General features: G+C 50.5%; 1 long non-coding RNA gene across 1 annotated transcript; it reads right to left on the bottom strand.

Moving 5' to 3' along the window:
* Nucleotides 1–496: 496 nt before the first annotated feature.
* On the bottom strand, nucleotides 497–3892 carry LOC117802673. Its single transcript, XR_004626116.1, has 2 exons — nucleotides 1644–3892; nucleotides 497–921 (listed from the first exon to the last, which is right to left on the bottom strand). It is a non-coding gene; the product is annotated as an uncharacterized LOC117802673 (long non-coding RNA).
* Between the last annotated feature and the right edge of the window lie 14300 nt (nucleotides 3893–18192).

Raw genomic sequence — 18192 nt, 5'->3', positions numbered from 1 at the left:
ACTGCAATCAAACCGTCATGACCGAGGCTCCTCATTCTGTGCCTCTTGCAATACAGAAGTAAATCAAACCGGATTCCAACTGCTCTACGCCTTAGGGCTGTTCACCCACATTTGGTGCTGTCTGCCCTCAGGAAGGGCACAGCCTCCTGACCCCCAAGCAGTGGGAGAAGGTGTCGGGTGGCACACGCAGGGGCAGTGATGGCCAGAGGAGACTCCATCCCGGAGTCCGCCGGGTTACGCGACTCTGGGCCTGGATCCGGCAACTTGAGCAAGAGGGAGGCAGGAAGGAGGAAGGAGGAGGAAGGGAAGGTAGCAGGAGAGCCCCACCTGGAAGGACCCTGTAGTCAGGGAAATGCAGGCCTAGGATGCATGGACAGAACCGGTGGTTGCAGGGACAGTCTAGAGTGGCGCTGTCCCACTGCTGCACAGTGCAAGCCACACATGTGACAATTTTTATTAGCTCTGTCAAAAAGTAAAAAGAAACCGGTAGAATGTATTTTCATAACATATTTTATTTAACCCACTTTATCCAAATTATCATCATTTCAACACATGTCATATTCTACATTCTTTTTTAAGGTAAGCCTTGAATTCTCTGGCATTACATACACGGACAGCACAGCCCCAGTCTGGATTAGCCCGGTTTCCAGTGCCCCATAGCCACTGGCGGCTGGTGGTTACCATATATGGCTGCACAAATCGAGATGCGTGTGTGTGTGTGTGTGTGTGTGTGTGTAATAATAGCTTCTGCTCAGAATTTTGAGTCCAAAAGGGAAGTCAGACCAGCTTCAAGAGAGGGGGCTAGGGATACAAAGGGAGGTGAAGTCATCCAACATTTTCCAGGAGCCGGTGAAACTGGCTGGGCGCTATCATCAGTGCCTGGCAAGAGGCAGCAAGCTCCTCTCACGCTCCCAGGAGTGTCTGTGTAAATAGCGTAAAGGCGAAACTGAGCACTGAAGAACCTTTGCTAAATTTTGCCAAGTGCCTGGACACCCGATCACAAGGGTGACCCAGAAAACAGCCAGTGCACCTGTGGGGGAGGCTTGGCTCTGAGCCGGGCCGCGGAGGTCACCTGAGGTCACTGCCAGGGCCGCAGAGCTCGGGGAGGCTGCCTAATGTGGAAATGTTTGGATCCGGAGCGGCGCAGGCTCGGCGAGCGGCCGCGGGCGCGGGCCCAGGAGCGCAGCGCCTGACCGTAACCAGACGCGCGGGGACGCTGGGAGCCGTGGCGCCCGCGCTTGCCAAGACCCCACTACATCTTTCCTAATAAGTCTGGCCGTGCCTGCGTCCTCTCGCTGCAGATCGGCCTCTCCCCTGCGCCTGGGTCTTATTTAAGAAGAGGGGGTGGGGTGCCGCAGAAGAGGGAGAGAGCCAGCCAACCCAGCAGGAACTTGGACTACGGCCCTCCTTCCCCCTGGCCTCCCCTCTGCAACAGATCCGCTTTGTGAATGAAGGGGGCGTTTTCTCCAAGGTGGCTTTCTCGTCCTTGGGCCCTCCCGGTCGTGCTCCAGATGTTGAGCTGGGCTCAGCTGCTTCAGCCCTTCTCCTGGGGTGGGGAGGGGGCGCCCCGGAGCCTCCCTGCCCCCTTTCCCCCTCCTCTCCTCCAGCTCCTGCCTCCCCTGCCCTGGAAAGGCGCCACCCACCTAACTTCAGAAGGAGGTCACCCTCCCAGCGACTGGCTCTGGCGGGTGGATCCCTGGCACTTGGAGCAGCAGTGGGGAGAAGCTTCCTAGCGGCTGTCCCAGCCCCACACAAGGGAGGGCAGGGTTACAACACGTGTGGGTTTGGGTCAGGAGCACTTTTGAACTATGGCTCCAAGAAAGAACAGCCTGTACAGCCACTCTGAGTCTCCCAGCAACAAAGAATGTGCAATAGATGAGCCCTCGCTTGCAAAACAATTTTGGGGAAAAAAAAAAAAAGAGGTGCAGCCTGGTCTCTCTATAGGGTCCTGGAGCAAGGGTGGCTGGATTGAAAGGCATCCTCCAGGCCTGGGCCAAAGAGCACCAGCGTCACCCCCACTCAGCGCTTTATGACCTTGGCTGACTAATAGCCCTCGTAACACCCTCACTGTCTGGGTTTCACCAGCTTCTAGACCCGGGTTTGGTTGAAGGTCAGCTGCCAGGGGACGGGGGCTCTCCCGCCATTGGGACAAGGTTACAAAGAATATTATTTCCCTGCCCAAGGGCTTGTAGATGATTAACATGTTTCTGTTAACCGGAGAGTTAATCGTTATTCAAGCGCTCTTTGATAATGGGGGCGGTGGGGAGAAAATGAATGTGTTAGCCATTAATCGAGGGAAATGCCATAAACGTTAGGATGGAAAACACGAAGTCTGGGAGAGGAATTCACAGGCAACACTGGTGGGGAAGGAGGAGGACGAGGAGCAGAGGGAGGCCATAAAGTTCGTGCATACTTAGAGCAAGGCTTTTTTTTTTTTTTAATTATTTTCCTTGTCTCATTGCTCTGAGGAAATGGAGTAGGGCCTAACAAGATATCAAGCACGGGAACATTACAAATAAAGGCGCTTTTATTGGCTTTTTCGCTCCAGCCTCCCACAACTGGGTCCGTCCCCTGTGTGACTCCTTCTTCAAGCGTCTTCGGGAAGAAGGAGAGGAGTGCGGGGAGCTCTCTCTGGAAGAAAGTGAGGGGACCAGGAGCGCCCACATGGGAAGGGGCCACCCTGGCCAGCGCTTTGGTCCCTGCCCTGAGTCATCCTGCTGGGCCCCAGGGTGGCGGTGCCTGGAGGAGGGGCTGCCCGTTCCTTGCCCTGGAGACGAGAGCAGTAGCCTCAGTTTCTCGCGGCCAGGCTGTTATCCCAGGAACCATGCAGCCAGGAGGGTTTCCCCAGCATACTTGCCCAGGACTGGGGAAAACATGGGGCAAAACTCCTGCTTTGTACAGCTAGCTTCCAGGTGGCTGGTGGTGGTGTGAGTCCGTGCTGGGCCAAGAGGAGCTGGCGAGAGCTGGTGTCCTTCTGTGACCACCATGCAGAGGGAGCGTTCTCTCTGTGCAAAGCTAGCATGAAGCGCTTGCAGGGGAGAAGGGCCAGATCCTGCCCTCAAAGGGCTTATAGCCCATTAAGGAGGGAAGACAATCTATGGAAAGTGCTGGAAAAGCAGCACACACCACCGAGCTGCGGGACAAATGCAAAGGAAAGAGGCCCTCCTGCTAGACTGGTCATGGAGCTCAGGTTGCTGCATGGAGCTGGGCTCCGAGGCTGGATGAAGCTTTGACGGGGAGACAGAGGAATGGCAGGAAATGTTTAAGGAAGAGATCTAACTGGAGCAGAGAGGAGAGGAGGAAGGAGGTGGTGTTTTAAAGAGAAGTTCAGGCCTAATCTGTGAGCTCACATGCTCCACTGCATTTGCTCTGCCCACTGGAACGTTGGCAAGGGATGTGGAATTACTACAGTGGACATGGGGGGGACAGGGCTGAAAGACGAGAATAAGCGGGTCAGCTGTGAGGCCACCAGGGTGGCCCAGGCCGTGAGCGTGGGGCATGGAAGGCAGATGCATTCGGTGTGGGGGAATAGCTGAGAAGTCAGAGGGGAGAGAGTTCACAGGTTCCAAAGACAGCAAGTGATGGAGGGTGCCAGCTGGGAATTGGGACTATGTCACCCCAGGGGCTCAGGCTGGGGAGGGGAGCTGCAGGCGGAAGGAAGCCTCCACCTTCTGTGCCCTGAAAGGAAAAGGATCAAGGAGTGAAGATCCCGAAACTTTTGGGGAGCAGCGGTGGGGGGGCTGATCTTGCTACGGTGATCCTGGTCTCATGAGCACGGGGGGCCGGGCCATCTGCTGAGAGCATGGCAGGGAAGGAGGAGGGCTCGCAGACCATGGGGAAACTTCCACAACTCCTGGAAAGGAGTCAAGCCATGAGGGGGCCAAGGACAGCAACAGTGAACTTATGGGTTCAGGTTACTTGGCTCTTTCTAGCATCCCAGGAGTCCAGACAGCCCAGAGTAAAAGCGATTGATTTACTCCTTGAACACATCTTAAAGGATGACTGTGGGCCGGGCGCTATTCTAGGCACTGAGGGGGCCTGGAGAGTCAGAGATAATGTTCCCTGTCCTCACAAAGCTCATCGCAGACCCAAGACAGCGAAACAGGTGGCTGCCATGCGGCATAACGGGGCTTGGTCCAGCACATCAGATACACCTTTGGAGAGTTTTAGAATGACAGACTCCTGCCAACTGTTCACCACCACCACCAAAATATCCCTTAGGACAGGGCACAAGCAAGTGTGTTTTTAAAAGGCCAATGTGCAGCTAGAATCAAGGATCCCCGTGGTGTAGCATCAGGAGTCCAACTGCCTCCAACTGCCACTTACTAAACGTGTGTGTGTGTGTGTGTGACCACTCTCGCCTTTGTTCCCTCATCTGTAAAATGGGATAATAACGACATCTTCTTCGTAGGGCTATAGTGATGATTGCACATGATCGTGAGTAAAGCCTTGAGAAATAGCCTAACATGGAACAAGTGCTTAGAACGCGTTGGCTGTCAGCTAGATGGCAATGCTGGGGTTCTGGTGGGGGTGACACGGTGCTGTAGGAACCCAGGTGGGGAATGTGCCCTGGATTTAAGGGTCAGGAAAGGCTTTCTTGGGAAGGTGACTTCTGGGCTGAGACCACAGTGAGTACAGGGTTAGCCAAGCCAGAGTGGATGAGAATGAGACGGGGAAGGGGGTCACATTTCAGGCAGAGGGAACAGCGTGTACAAAGTTCCCAAGAAGCAGAGCCAAAAGCGCAGAAGGGACAGGAAGTGGTTTGGTGAGACCAGAGTGCAGGGAGAGGCCAGACTGCAGAGGGAGCGGGAGGAGGAAAGCGACATAGCAGCATGTGAATTTTATCCCAAGGCCACAGGGAGCCCCTGCACGGTTTGAGGAGAATGATCACATCTGTGTTCTAGAAGCATCTCTCTTGCTGCAGTGTGGATGTGGAGTTGGAGGGGAGAAGCCTAGAGACTGAGGCAAGCTCAGGGGAGGTTGACATGATCCCAGTGAGGAAGACTTGTGGCCTGGCCCACGAAGAGCCACAGAAGACAGCGGAGAGACAGAAATGGTCAAACTGAGACGTCCCTGGACAGCCAACTGGAGGAGGGGCAAGGGAGATAAGCTTGTCAAGGATGATGCCTGGTCCTGGGTTTGAATGACCTCCTGGGTGGGTGGTGGCACCATCATGGTCAGAAAGGGAACATGGAAGAAGAGCATGTTTGAGGGTGGGGGGTCTCCTGGGGGGCTCAGTAGGTTGAGTGACTGGCTTTTGATTTCTGCTCAGGTCATGCATGATCTCAGGGTCACGAGATCAAGCCCCATGTTGGGTTCTACGCTCAGCCCAGAGTCTGCTTGAGATTCTCTCTCCCCTCTCTCTCTGCTCTGCCCCCACTTGCTCTCTTTCTTTCTCTCTCTCTCAAATAAATAAATAAATCTTAAAAAAAAAAAAAAGAACAAGCTTGGGGAGAAAACAATGAATTCATTTTGAGTGTGTTAAGTTTTCAGTGCTCATGAAATGTCCCGGTGGAGCTGTGTGTCCAGTGGACATCAGGGTTTAAAGCTCAGGAAATGTGACTGGTTGTAGATATGCCTTGGAGCAATTAGAGCCAAGGCTGGGATGATGTTCTGCAAAGAATCAAGGAGACGTGGGAAGTGTTCCATGTGCTTAAGGAGCAGTCATAAAACGGACTGAACATGGTATAGAGTGGAGAGGGAGGTGAACGAGACCAGGAGGGGGTTCCTGGCAAGTGGCAGCAGCAGTGAAAGTCTGTAGTCAGAGAGGGAGTCCTCTGAGTCCAGAATTTTTGAAGTGAGACAGTTCTGAGTGACCCTAAGGTCCAAGGCACAGCCATGCATATGACCAAGAAAAGGCAGGAGGACAGGGAGTGGCTGAACTGCGAATGGCACTGAGACTGCTCAGGACACACAGAGCGGAAGAGTGACCTAGATGCGGCCCTCACTGGGGGTATGACTTGGTGGCCCAAGAGGATGACAACAAGGACAAAGACTGTGTGATAATCATGGACGGTCCGGAGGCTCTGGACAGTGGTGGCACGATGCTTGGAGGGCTCACTGGTGGGAGAGTCATCCTCCTTCCCTCCCAGACACTAGAAAGACATGGGCAAAGATATAAACGCCTTTGGACCCATCCCCTCCATGCAGCTCCTGCAGGAGCACTGGCCAGGGAAGGCTGACTTTGGGAGGCATAGCCCCAGAGCATGTGACAGCAGACATTCATACAATAACTCACCCACTTGTGTGGGCAGAGAGAGATGGCTTCCCTCCTGAGCTCTGGGTTCCTGACTTGCTCCAGGAATGAAAGCCTTAGATTTTCCATCTGTTAAATGGGATGGTAATCCCTGTCCTCACTGGATGCTATGAATATAAATTTTTCCCCAGGTGCCCTGGGTTCACATTAGAAGGACCTACCTAAACACGAGTGCACTCGCCACTGGATTTTCTTGGCCACCTATTGACCTAAGTGGATTATAATACATTCCTCTGCCTATCTTTGTTGAGAGATTAAGAGAGAGAGAAGCCCACAAGACCTTGGTTCTAGAATTCTCTGCTCTATAACACCTCTCTGAAGAAAAGGGTCTAAGGGTGTACCCAGGGCCGACAGTTGGCAAGAGCTATCTCTAGAATCGTTTGGTTTTAAAAATCCCTTTCCCTGAACCATCTAGACTAGAACGTTTAGCACAGAAGAATGAAAACGAAGATGAGTAATACTTTGGGACCATGTGGAGATAGGGGCGGAGTCCACATTCATGCAACCATTCACTTATTCATTTATTCCATAAAAATTTACAGAGCATTTTTCATGGGCTCTCTACAAACCTTCCAACCACCAACCCACGGTTTGGGACGCCCCTGTTTGACTTCAGAACCAGCTGTCTCTGACTTGGATCTCCCTCAGAATCGGGCTGTTTGCCTGGCTCCCTCACACCTGCTCACATTCTGCTCTCATTCTCCATGGTCCAGGAAGTAAGGTGGCTGCCAGGTAAAACAAAGTTGTTTTCCAGTGTGTGTGTGTATATGTGTGTCTGTGTGTGTGAGAGAGAGAGAGAGAAAGAGAGAGAGACCAATGGAAGGAAACAGAATAGAGACCCCAAAGACCACTGCTCCAGTACCCTAGGATGGGATGTCCTGGGGTGAGGTGTACAGCGAGCCTGTCCAGGTAACATTTCCCATCTCCCTAAGCAGTATGTAAGTGTCTCAAGCCTAAGGATCTGAATACCCTTGTCTTAGGAAGGGCTGTTTACACAGTAGGGGTTTATTGAATGGCAAGTGAATAAATGATTTACTCAGTGAATTTGAGGAATAGATCATTCACTTTAAGCTCCTGCTGATGTAGCCAGAGGCCGAAGAGGCTTCCCTGTTCTTGCATAATATGGTGGCCGGTAGTTCCTCGCCTGGACAGAAAGTGGAAGGAACGGAAGGAGAGGGGCAACAAAAATGCTGTCCCTGAAGAGTCAATCTGTATAAATGAATCCTAAGCTTTGACTCATCTAAATGGGCTGTCACTTGCCATGGTCTGTAAAACCGAACAGAGAAGGAACCTAAATAGACATGACCCTTGGGTCCGGCGTGTCTTCTCTTTCTGCTCAGGAGCTCACAGAGGCCCAGGACCACCAGAGCTTTCTGAGCCTCTCCTGCTGCCAGCCTCCATGGCCAGCGTGCGAAACCAGCGCTCCCTGGGACTCACCTGAGCACGGCCAACACGTCTGTTCACCTTTAGGAAGAGCACTTTATGACCAAATCCACCCAACAATAGAATGGGATGCCTCCCCAAACAGGGAGGGTGGGCCCCGGGTTTGCCAGCAAAGGCCGTGCCACGGCCCGCCTGGGGCCCTTTAGAAGGGATCCCCACCCTGGGTCAGTTACACCAGCTCGAAGCTTCTTTCATCCTCTGCTTCGGGGGGCATGGGGCTCCGGAAAGAATGTGGTGAGTCATAGGCTGACCCCACAAGAAAGAACAATGGTTTGAGAAACAATTGATTTGGTGTTTGGGGCCCCCCTAACTAACAGATCCAACATGTGCAAGCTACTCCAATTCAGGTCCTGTGGTCGGCTAAAAAACAAATGGAGCATGGAACAGTTCCAGTGACAGTGTGTAGTACTGGCCTCAATTAGGCAGAAACTGCTGGTGTTCTCGTTCTGCTTGTCTCCGCCCTCACCGTCCCGAGCGCTTTATGCGTTGATTGAAATGTGCAGTTGGTACGTGATGTGTGTGAAAGGCGCTTGCATAAAAGTGATTTTATGGCTCTGGCTTGGGTTTGTAAGCCAGGCAAACAGAAAAATCTCAGGAATAAAAGGGGCAATAAAATAATCACATAACTCTTTGAACTCACACTAAACACCACCTTTATTTCAAGGCTCTCAACGTGTTTTGCAAACAAGTTTAGAACTGTCATTGTATCCCCCTTTTATCGGGGAAACTGAGTCACGATACTGTGAGGATTGGCTGGAGAGGGGGAACTCTGGGAGACACCTCTGAGCTGGGCCCATGGGACCTGACTGCATCTTTGCTCTGAGCTTGAATGTTTAGATGCTTATCCACGGGTGTAAATTTTACCCACGCGGCCTGACATAGCTGAACTCCAGCGGGTGGCTCATTGACTGTGGATTTAACAGTAGTAGTTTCAGGCTTACCGTACATCAGACCCCAGCTCCCCTACAACTCGCCACCGACCTGTGAGGTGGGTACCGCTATCCTCATGTGTGGATGGAATGATGAGGCATGAGATGTTCATTCACTTGCTAAGGACCCACCACTGGAGGGGGCAGTGCTGGGGTCTAAGCCCAGAGCCTGCCACTTTCAGCCCCAGGGACACTGACTTTCAAGAAAGAGGACCCAGGCCAACATTTTTGTTCAGAGCCAGAAATGGTAATGCATTCCTCCAGTCTTGGAAGAGTACTTCAGAATATGGAGAAGTCCGACACAGACTTGGATAGGTTTCCCTTAGAGTCCAAGGAAACAGTTTGGGAGATAAACAGCTAATGAGTAGAACCACGAGGTGAGCCAGACAAGCATTTCTAAAATTATAAGGAACTCCAAAAAGTCATGAAAGGTTGTTAAAATGATGGGGAAAGTTCGAAAGTATTCATTGTTCTTGTTTCTTTGTTTGGTTTGGTGCTTTTTTATTATTTAAAATTTGAAAATTGTCCCATCGAATGTATTTTAATTGTCCCACAGGGGTACAGCGCAGCACTGACAAAATTAGATGCCACTGGCCCAAGCACCACCGACTCTGGAGTGCGTGGTCCTCAGTCACTTCTTCTGGGCACACCTACAGTCCCTCGTGTCTCCCAAGAGGACTTTAGCTAGCTGTTCACCAAACCCACTTCCCTCTCCTCCTGGGCATGCTAGCCTCCATTTCCCAGCCTCCCTTGCGGTTGGGTAAAGCCATGTGACTGATTCTGGCCAATGGACTCTGACTTCCAACCAATGCTCTTGAAGTGTTCCTGGGCAATTCTCCACCGTCTTGCACTACTGTCAATCTCTTGGGTATGAACACCTGGGTTGGCTGATCTTGGAAGCCACACATCGAGGATGGCAGAGCCTCCATCAGCCTGGAACCTTAAGGAATGGGTGGAACAGAACCCCTTCCCCCATGTCCTACTGCTGATCAAACAGTTGATGTGGTGTTTAGAGCCGTCCTAACGAATAGATCCAACATGCGCAAACTAATCCAATCCATGGGGTAGTAGCTGGTCATTTGGATGACTTAAAAAAATAACTAAACACGGAACAGTTTCAATGGCAGTTATAATACGTTATAAAATGTCATAAAATGTTAAAGTAGCTAGCATAACCTTAAACAAATAGAGCAATTTAGAGATAAGAATCCACCCTCTCCAGGCTAAAAATGAAAGGTTCTATAACAGCTCCCCGCGACAGAGCAGACAGAAAGCTGAGGCATAGACATAGCGCATTATCTTCCTTCTTTGTTGTTAGTCCTGCGATAACACCCAGGTTCTTCAGTTCCCTTCCTGTAGACCATAGGCTGAAGATGACAAATTGATTTTGTCTTGAAGCCACCTCCTCGTGATCGCTAGTCACTACCTGCGTTGAGAAGGACTCCAGGCCCAGGAAGCATTCTCTGCCGAGCACGTGGAAAGGGGAGTGGCCACATAGGCTCTTGTGCCAGCCAATGTCTGCCCGATACCTGCCCATGGACAGAGTCCTTCAGAATCATTTGGGATGCATGGTAGCAGTTCAATCTCCAAGCCCCATCCCTCACCCTCCCAAGATTTGCTGAATTAAAATCTCTGGGTGTGGACCGTGGAAATCTATATTTTTATCATCTTTCCATGGAATTGTGAGAAAGAGTTAGCTTTGGAAGCCACCCCATAGCCCCGTAGCATGCAGGCACCTACCGGATGCACGGTAGCGTAGCAGTAAAGAGTCCCAGGCGAGCCACCCCATCTCTGTGCCTCAGTTGTCTTACATGTAAATTAGGGATCACAACTGCACCTTCCTCATAGGGATAGTAGGAAGACCAAATGAGATTCTCCATAAAAAGCACTCAACAAATATTATCTTTTATTCTCTTATCTTCTTCTATGAGTCCATAAGAGGTCTTTTGCCCACTGCCACCGGCACAGGTGAAAACAGTTTCCTAAGATTTCCAGATGCCCCGGACAGCATCCTCACATCCCCAAGTAGCAGGAAAGGCAAAAGCAGGCAGGGTTCCGGGGCAGACGTGTTCCTCACTCCCCACACGCTGCTGCAGGCAGCCCTTCCTCAACTCCACACGCAAGCTCCTTCAGGACCCTGGATGGGGAGCAACCTGCTGAGGGGAGCCTAGGGGGAGACGGGAGATGGGTGCACAATGATGCCGGTCTCATCACCACCGTTACGGTTAGTGTCAGGAGCTGTAGTGCTGGTGAGGACGCTGGTCACGCTGATGGCAGCGAGAGCGGTCACAATGCGCCAACCAACATCACTCATGTGGGTTCAGTGCTGCTGGAGAAGAACGAGCTAGATCATCCTCAAACATCAGCTCCTAACCATTCGAGCTTTTCCATATCGTGGCATGTTTACCGTCTCTGCTGTACCCCTAGTCTCATCGGAGTCTTCGAACCCATCTCTCAACAATGGGAGGGAGAAAGGAAAAGAGGAACCTCTCTCATTCTGCAACTTGGTCCCAGCCAGATACAAACAAAACTCTTGACTCTGGTGTACTTCAGGAAGGAATTTGCTGGAAGGAAAACTGCTAACTCACAAACAATCCCGAGGTTTCCAGAAATGAGCAGGAAGCCAAGCGCACCCGGGACAACAGTTTTAACCACAGCCAAGGTCACAGACAGCAGCAATCTGATGGTAAAGCCGCCTCCTCGGGCCCCTGGCCACCCTGCTAGCCCTGCGGTGCCACCAGTGACAGGCATGGGACGCAGGGATCTTTGCCTGCCACCGGGCAAAGCCCACTCTCCGTATCACTCACTTGAGTCCCAGGCAGCGCTGCCAGCTGCCCGAGTTTGGCCTGTGCCTGCACCCTAGTGCCAGGGATCTAGGAGAGCACGTAGCCAGCTTTCTCTGTTAACTCTGGTGGATGGTAGAGCCTAAATAAAAGTGGGTTTAAACGCAGGGCAGCCCCAAACCAGGAAATGTTTACTACACCCCACGATTCCTGGCTATTTTCAGCTTTTCAGGAAAAGCAGAAAACCAATGTCTTACTGCTGTGTCTGCTGACCTTCTGCGGGCCCTTATAAGCAGGCATGGAGAATCAGTGAGACCAGGCTGCTGGGGATGAAAGGACATACGTGGCTGTTGGACACGTGTTTTGATGGTCTTTTCAAAGCGGTGCCTTTGCTCCTCTCAGGGGCCGGGGAACCTCGGCCAATCCTAGACAATGGGTTAACAGAAGGCCGTGGCACGGCGGGACCCTGAGAGGTCAGGAGCCTGGACATAGCCGATTCCAGCACGGTCTGTGGAACCCCTCACCAGACCGGGAGCCAGGATGTCTGAGCTCTGGCCCTGCCCTGCCTTTGCTCCTGGCAAAGCTTTGAGCAGATCTTTCAACTTCTGTGACTCAGTTTACTTGACTGCCAAATGGAGATAATCGTGTGGAGCTCAAAGGACTTTTGTAATACTCTAATGAGTATTTATAAAGCACTTTATAGGAGTTTATAGTTACTTGAGCTGGGAAAGGAATTACAAATTATTCAGGAGTAAATAGTATTTAGAATCTGGATTTTCAACAGTCAACAGGTTTTCCTGGATGTTTACAAGACCATCATAACAGGACACCCCGAGGGTCCATCAGTGCAAACTGCTTTCGTTCGAAGCGCTCGCCTCCCTGCGAAGGACATTGCAGGCTTCAGGAGGGCCATTCATCTACATAGCATGCATTTCGCGACAGACAAGCCGACCAAACAACTGGTTTCAGAATGAAAGCCAGACACTTGAGTTTTGGTTTTTTCTGTTTTGTAATATTTTGTTTTAGGGATTGGAGAGGAGGAGGTAATGGAGAATTCTCCCCAAGTACATCCAAAGTGCTACCACTTCCAAGGGAATTTGTACTGCGTGTGATGTTACTAGATAATTGTTCACAAAGAAATATAAATTTCAGTCCCAACAGAGTTTGGAATAGAAAAGGTAGAGGACTCATGTGTAGGGAGAAAAAGAACAAAGTACGGTGAGTCCCTGGGCCAAGCCATGTGCTTCTGTCCGCTCTCTGTCTCCCTTGTTTGCACAGCTATGTGAGTGTAGACACTGCCATCTTCATTTTACGGATGGAAACTAAAGCTAAGAGGGGGTGAGCCGGCTCACAGCAAAGGCTCACACACGGCCAGCGCACGGCGGGGTTGATGTTCACGTGCGCACTCGTCCTCTCTCTTCTGTTTCGTAACCGTGGTCACCACACACCCTCATCACCTACGCCCCGTGCAAACAGCCCAGCCTTTGCCGTGTTCCCCTGCCCCACAATCAATGCCTTCGGCCTTGACCAAGCCCCAGAGGCAGAAAAGTGGAGAAGAGGGGACAAACAGAGTGCTTGGGCAGAAGTTGGCACTCCCTGGCTTTTCCGGGGTCGGCCGGAGGAGAAGAGGGTGGGAAAAGAGAGATCCCCGGGACTTTACATATTGGGAGAAAAGCCAAACTCTGTTCTTGTTTTGCCCTCTGTTTCAAAGACCAGCCTGATTCGGTGGAACCACGTGCAACCGGTTTCTCTGATTATCATGAGTCAGGGTTTCCTACCCCAGACCCACCTGTTGAAGGACGAATAGATGGGAAAATGGGACCTATCTTCTCAGGAGAGAGCGTCCCTGTCCAGAAAGCATTTTCATATCTATGATTCCAGTTAAGCCTGAAAGAGCAAGAAGTCTCCAAAAAGAGAGAGGGGACATTGACCCCAGAGGGAGGCAAGTCCAGAACATTCCAACAAACCACTCAGCCTGGCCCTCGAGACCCACCATGATCTGACAATGAATTTCCATTCCCATCAGAGGATTTTCTATTCAGATTCACTCAACAAACCTTTACTGGGAATCCCTACCCTACTCTAAGTACACGGTCTATAAAAAGATGTGAAGGATGGTCCCTGGCCTCGAGGAGGTGATAATCTGGAAGGGAGACAGAAAAATGATACCCATTCCAGCAAATTGTTTTAAAGGTGAGATGCTTTATAGGTGAGATGAATTGTTTTAAGGCGGCACAGTCAGTGAAGCTTCCAACTCTTGATTTCGGCTCAGGTCATGATCTCAGGGTTGTGAGATTGATCCCCGCATCAGGCTCCTCGCTGAGTGCAGAGTCTGCTTGAGTCTCTCTCTCCCTCTGCCCCTCCCCCCAGCACACATGCTCTCTCTCTAAAATAAATAAATAAATCTTAAAAAAAATAAAAGAAAAAGAGGTGAGATGAATAAAGTACCCTGGAAGAACATTCCATTCTGGCCAGCTGAACCAGGCTCTTCACAGCTCAAAAAAGCCTTGTGAGTTCTCAGCTCCAGGCCGTGGGTCTTGCCACCCTCTCTACCTGGGGTGTCTTCCAGGCTCCCGCTCCCTTTGGTTTAAGTCTTCAAAGACACACACACGCACACACACACGCTGGCTTATCACAGCACTGCCTCCTCCAACAAGCCCTTTTCCAAGACCCACACTCTCTCCTTTGAACTCTTATGACTCTTAGCTAGTATCTCCTGTATGACACCTCTTACTTTCCACCCAATTATCTTGTCTTAAGGCCCACAGAGCACTGTACCCCCCATGAAGGGCAGGGACTATATCTTACACGGTGTAGAAACTCAATAAATATTTGTCTTATTTAATTAGATCCTATTGAAAATCCTAACAAATAGAATAATGAGGAAACATAATTGTATTTAGTGGTATTAAAAGATTCCTATCACAGAGTATTGTTAACTTTAAAAGCAGGGACCCAGAGAGAACGTGCAGTACAAGGCCACGTATGTAAATACGGTGCGTATGGTTTCAATCAGGCCAGAATCAGACTCCGTCCTCTGTGGTTCCTATAAAGGAGCTTTAGTGAAGGGACCGATTCAAGAGCTGTGGACAGCTAAGGGAACAAGCAAGATGGTGACAACGAGACCAGCAATGGTGAGATGCCATCATGACCCCGTGAGCAGGAAGGATAAGGAGGGGATCGTGTGTCCCAGCCTGGTTAGGACTGAAGCCACGCAGGAGGGGCTGGAGGTAAACACTGAAGTCAGGAAGGACAGTTGCCCACTGGACAGTCATGGGGAGGGAGCAGTGTACTGACTTAACTTCCTTCCACAGGCTTCCTTCTGGCCAGTGCCTCCCATTGGCTAAACATAACTAGAAGCTGGCATAGGGTGTGCAAAGGAGCCTGGTGTCTGCCATGATGGGTCAGCTTCCTGGGCACAGAGTAGGGCAGAGAGAGGGTCTGGGGGCTCTGTGGAAACCATGCAGAACACACCCAGGACAGTCTGGAAAGATGTGCTCTCTGAGACACATGGAGGTGTGGTTATAAAGGACAGTCAGCCTTTTCCTTACCTTCTTAATTTATTTTTTTACAATGAGCATACGTTGTTTCTATAATCAAGGGGTGTGTGTGGGGGTGGGGAATAGGATTTTTCATTTAGCGCTCTGACCGTCTATAAATCCATGCAGGCAATAAAAAGGAAAAAAACTGAATATGCATATTTAATAAATAGTGATCTGGACTTTAAAATCTCCTTAAAACTTTTTCAATCTCTAACTTGTAAAGTCAAAGTCATACTTAAGTGTTCATATACTCCTCCACTCACTGATTTATTCATTCAACAAATATTTTTTAACATGTCCTGTGATGGACCCAGGAAAGAAGGCAAGCCAGACACAGCCTGCACGTCCAAAGCCTCAAATCTAGGCCCAGAATCCGAAACTGTATGACAGAAGGGAAGGGTCCCAGGTGACAGGTGAGAGGGTGCCTCAGGGGCCCCACCCCACTGGGAGGCACACAGTGGTGCCCAGACACTCAACTTGGTGGCCTCTCTCCTCACCCTGAGAAAGGACGTGGGGGGCTGCTTCCCACCATCGCATTAGATAATATCACTTTTTTCCCTCTGAAAGGTCAGAGGCACAAAATAAGTCAGCACCTCCATTTCTATAGGGCTAGCTGTCCAAATACACTGGGCCTACGCGGCGTGAAAGTGAGTTTAGATAAAAGCACATTTTATTTTATTTTATTTTTAAAGATTTTATCTATTTATTTGAGAGACAGAGAGAGAGAGCACGAGTAGGGGGAGGGGCAGAGGGAGAGGGAGAAGCAGACTCCCCGTTGAGCAGGGAGCTGGACACAGGGCTCAATCCCAAGACCCAGGGATCATGACCCGAGCTGAAGGCAGACACTTAACCGACTGAGCTACCCAGAACCCTGATAAAAGCTCATTTTAAAAATCAACAAATTAAGCGGGTATTTCATAAACAAGATGCCAGGCCACGGATCCTGTAAACGAGTGGGCTGTTTCCAGGCCTCATTACATAGAAGCCCCTCGTTATTCCTACTGTCCTCCGCCGTGCCCCCCACACACAGGATGCAGGCGTCTGCCCTGCTGGGCCTGGGGTTTCAATGGTTGGTTACCATATTGGCCTTGGCTCTCTGTATCAGCAGTTCCCATACTCTAAATATGGGGACTCCCCCAAAATGTGCCAGACTCTCACATGATAATGGTTGTATGTTTAATATTTCTCGATTAAGAAAATACAAAATGACAAAAGTGCATACAGAACTCAGGCATGCAGGGGCGCCTGGGGGGCTCAGTCAGTTAAGCGGCTACTTTTGGATCAGGTCATAATCTCGGGGTCCTGGGAGTGAGCCCCTCCTCGGGCTCCCTGCTCAGTGGGGAGTCTGCTTCTCCCTCTGCCCCCCTTCCCTACCACCCCCCGCTCATGCTTCTCTCTCTCTCTCTCTCAAATAAATAAAATATTTTAAAAAACAAATTTAGGTATGCTTACAAGCAAATATACATTTTGTACCCTCGGCTCCAGTCACTTGAAATGAACGTCTCCTCCAAGGCGCAAGGGGAACTGGCAAATCCAACAGAGATCTAGACTTCCAAACACTCTCTGGCTAATTAGAGACATAGAGAAATGCAGGAAAATGGGAGTGAGCGCCGGCTCTGCGTACAGGCTACGGACCAGTCTCTCGCAGCCCTCGCTTCTGCGACACCAAAAGGTACCCTCAGCACCCTGACTTCCATCCTTGTGACCCATCCAAAAGGCTGGTGTGTAGAAGCTTTACCAAGTACCAGGTTGAAGAGCGATTGGGATTTCTTCTTTCATTCTGTTATTGTCCTTATTTCCAATACTTTAGACTCAAAAAATATATGCTTTTAGGGGCGCCTGGGTGGCACAGCGGTTAAGCGTCTGCCTTCGGCTCAGGGCGTGATCCCGGCGTTATGGGATTGAGCCCCACATCAGGCTCCTCCGCTATGAGCCTGCTTCTTCCTCTCCCACTCCCCCTGCTTGTGTTCCCTCTCTCGCTGGCTGTCTCTATCTCTGTCAAATAAATAAATAAAATCTTTAAAAAATATATATATGCTTTAAGTGCTATCTCTAGGACTGCTTCCTCATCTGCGAGGCAGGGAGGAAAACAGCACAGAACTCCCAGGGCCACCCTGGGAAAGTGTGAGTCACGGTATTCCTGCAGAGGTCCTGCTGTTGGGTCACTGACCATGGTGTCTGGTGTGTAGAAAGCATCCATGATTTTCCTGATTGGTTGTTGATTGACTGATCGATTGTTACCGCTGTTGGCACAGGAGAAGCACAGAGAGACCACCCATGGCTCACAGCCCACTCTCTCAAGTTTGTTTGGACAGCTCCCTGTGGGCATGTTGGGGACGGTCTGGTCCATCTCCCAACGACAAGAAAGCGAAATCACCGGTCAGGCTCCTAACACCCACATAATCAGGGTGTTGGCTGCACACAGGGTGTTCGGCTAGACAGCAGCCGAATCTGCGGCGGCAGCTTTGGGTCTGAATCATCATTTTCAGAGTCAGGGTGCTGTTGCAGTACTGGCAGCCTCAACCCAAACAAAGCTCGCCCTGTCGGCTTGCTCGAGGGGTCTTGGCTTTTGTGGCAAGTCGCTTTCTCTTTGCATGTGAAGGGGAAACGAACCAACATTTGCTGGGAATATTCCAGGACTCTGGTAATACTCCAGACTGTGCAAAGTGCTTCTTTATTTCATTTTAGCTAACAGCAACTCCGTGAGACAGGCATGGTTACGTCCCATTTTTCAGACAAAGAACCTGAGGGTCAGCGAATATAAGGAATTTGCCCAGAGTCAAGCAGCTCATAAGAGGCCAAGATAGGATTTTTAACCTTGGTCCAATTAATTCAGAATCCTATACTCCTTCGTCCTAATTCCACAGACTGGGTGAGGTCACTCTGAATGCTGACCCTAATCTTCAAAGCCCCCTCCAGTCCTCAAAGGGAAGAATCCACAAACCCCGAGGCACTGGGCACTTTGCTCCTTCCTTCTTCAGCATCTTTATCCCCCAAATGGCAAGGATGAATGACCTGCCAGAACAGCAAGTTTCCTCTGGGGGTGGGGGACCCTGGGTCAGAAGGAGGCACTCCTCGATCAAAATGTAATGTGCAGGAGAAGCCCCACGGAGTCTTCTCCTCAGTTAAGGGACTTAATTCCAATAGCAAATTGAAGGAAGCATGGGTCCCGAAGACAGGCCTTTTTAGAAAGAGGGATGTGCAATTTGTTTCAAATACATGATAGCCAACTGTGGGCT

This window comes from Ailuropoda melanoleuca, chromosome 6 (genome assembly GCF_002007445.2).
Source record: "Ailuropoda melanoleuca isolate Jingjing chromosome 6, ASM200744v2, whole genome shotgun sequence".
Lineage (NCBI taxonomy): Eukaryota > Metazoa > Chordata > Mammalia > Carnivora > Ursidae > Ailuropoda > Ailuropoda melanoleuca.
Note: the sequence above shows the minus strand (reverse complement) of the source record. Positions and strands in the feature narration are given on the sequence as shown.